This window comes from Primulina huaijiensis, chromosome 6 (genome assembly GCF_012295235.1).
Source record: "Primulina huaijiensis isolate GDHJ02 chromosome 6, ASM1229523v2, whole genome shotgun sequence".
Lineage (NCBI taxonomy): Eukaryota > Viridiplantae > Streptophyta > Magnoliopsida > Lamiales > Gesneriaceae > Primulina > Primulina huaijiensis.
The window spans coordinates 1,078,472-1,081,619 of record NC_133311.1 but is presented as its reverse complement, the minus strand read 5'-3'; positions in this window follow the sequence as shown (position 1 = coordinate 1,081,619).

The window sequence follows — 3,148 nt, the reverse complement described above, 5'->3', positions numbered from 1 at the left end:
GAATGGATCCTTTTCTATGTTTAATGATCTAACAACCATTTGAGTACTTAAAGGATTTGATTTATCCATATTAAAACGTTTAAGGATCTTTTCTGTATAATTTTTCTTGTGAACAAATATTTCACATTCTTTTTGTTCAATTTGTAAATCCAGACAATACTTGGTTTTTCCAAGATCTTTCATTTCAAAATCTTCCTTCAAGTATGACACAACTTCATGAATTTCATTATTCGTTCCAATGATGTTTAAATCATCAACATATACAGCAATAATTACGCATCCGGATGTTATTTTCTTAATGAAAACACAAGGGCATATTGAATTATTTACATATCCATTTTTTATCAAGTGATCACTTAGCTGATTATACCACATTCGGCCTGATTGCTTTAACTCATATAATGATCTTTGTAATTTCACAGAATAACATTCTCTGAGCTTTGAACTTTGTGCTTCAGGCATCTTAAATCCTTCAGGGATTTTCATATATATATTACTATCAAGTGATCCATATAAGTAAGCTGTAACAACATCCATAAGACGCATTTTTAAATTTTCAGATACCGCCAAGCTAATCAAATACCGAAACGTAATTGTATCCATAACGGGAGAATATGTTTCTTCATAATCAATTCCAGACCTTTGAGAAAAACCTTGTGCAACAAGTCGAGCTTTATATCTTACTATTTCATTTTTCTCATTTCGCTTTCGAATAAAAACCCATTTGTATCCAACAGGTTTTACACCTTCAGGTGTAAGGACTATAGGTCCAAAAACATTACGTTTATTTAGCGAATCCAATTCAACCTGGATGGCATCTTTCCATTTTATCCAATCCTGCCGATTTTTACATTCACCAAAAGATTTTGGTTCATGATCTTCATTATCATTTATGATGTCGATTGCCACATTATAAGAAAATATATCATCAATTTCTTCTATATCTTTTCGGTTCCATATTTTTCCAGTATTAATATAATTGATAGAGATTTCATGATTCTCGTCAGTTTGTGGTTCTGACAAAACATTTTCATCATCATGTGTTTCTTCAGGAACATCATTCTCTATTTTGTGATCATTATGTGTTTCTTCAGGAACATCATTCTCTATTTTGTGATCATTGTGTTTCTCTATGAATTTTCTTTTTCGAGGATTTTTATCCTTGGAACCAACTGGCCTTCCACGCTTCAGGCGTTTAATGACATCATGACTATCTTCAATTTGTTTCTTCGGAATTTCAATTCGAGCAGGGGCATTTGCAGCATGTATATATGATTTAGTTACCCCTTTTGTGTCTGCAAATGCATCTGGTATTTGATTTGCTATTCTTTGCAAGTGCACAATTTGCTGTACATCTTTTTCACATTGTTTTGTTCTTGGATCCAGATGTAACAATGATGATACATACCATGTAATTTCTTTTTCGGTATGTTTCTGTTCTCCCCCTAACATTGGGAAGATTTCCTCATTAAAATGACAATCAGCAAAACGTGCTGTGAACACGTCGCCTGTCTGTGGTTCAAGATATCGAATGATCGATGGACTATCATAACCAATATAAATTCCAATCTTTCTTTGAGGTCCCATTTTCTTTCGTTGAGGTGGTGCAATAGGCACATACACCATACATCCAAAAATTCTCAGATGAGAAATGTCTGGTTCTTTACCAAATGCAAGCTGCAATGGGGAGTATTTATGATATGCACTTGGTCTGATGCGAATTAATGAAGCAGCATGTAAAATTGCATGTCCCCATATAGAAATAGGGAGCTTTGTTTTCATAATCATTGGTCTAGCAATCATTTGCAGACGTTTAATCAATGATTCAGCCAATCCATTTTGAGTATGTACATGAGCAACAGGATGCTCAACAATGATTCCCATAGACATACAATAATCATTGAAAGTCTGGGAAGTAAATTCACCAGCATTATCAAGTCTAATTTTCTTGATTGTATAATCGGGAAATTGATTCCTCAATTTTATTATTTGAGCAAGTAATCTTGCAAATGCAACATTTCGAGTTGACAATAAACATACATGTGACCATCTGCTGGAGGCATCAATCAATACCATAAAGTATCTGAATGGTCCACATGGTGGATGGATTGGTCCACAAATATCACCCTGAATACGTTCAAGAAACATTGGTGATTCAGTTTGGATTTTGGCTGGTGATGGTCTTATAATAAGTTTTCCAAGAGAACATGCTTTACATTGAAACTTATTATTCTGAAAGATCTTCTGGTCTTTCAATGGATGACCATGTGTATTTTCTATAATTCTTCGCATCATTGTTGAACCAGGATGTCCTAATCGATCATGCCAATTGGTTAATATTGAAGAATTATCAATTACCATGTTTGATTCAATGGGACGTATATGTGTATAATGCAATCCAGTAGGGAGCATTGGTAGTTTTTCAATCACATATTTCTTTCCTGATTTATATGTGGTAAGACACATATATTTCTCATTCCCTTCATTCATTGTTTGAGTATCATACCCATGGGAATATATATCATTAAAACTCAACAAATTTCTTTTCGATTGTGGTGAATATAAAGCATCATTGATCAAAAATTTTGTACCATTAGGTAACAAAAATTGTGCTTTACCACATCCTTTAATCAAGTCTACAGGACCTGATATTGTATTCACCGTTGTTTTTGTTGGTTTTAGTTCCAAGAAATATCTTTTATCTCGGAGGATAGTGTGCGTTGTACCACTATCAGGTATGCAAACTTCAGCTTGGTTCGTAGCATTTTCCATATTTGAACTTCAAAAAAATATGCAATGAAATAAAATTATTGACAATAAAATACAATACAATATAACACACTATAAAACATTATCATACGAATACATAAAAAATAAAATATTTTACATATTTATTCCACCATCAAATTGATCATTATCTGAGAAATCAATCAGAAAATCTCCAGCATCAAAATGAGTTGAACCACTCAAAGGTTCACTGTGTTCAGTAAAGTTGGTCTCCTTTTCTTTCCCCTTTATTGATTCTTTATAAAGTTTACAAAGGTGCTCAGGGGCTCGACAAATACGGGACCAATGTCCTGGAGTACCACATCTGAAACAAGAACTTTCAAATCTTTTTGAGTGATTCTCATTAACACTCATATTCTCT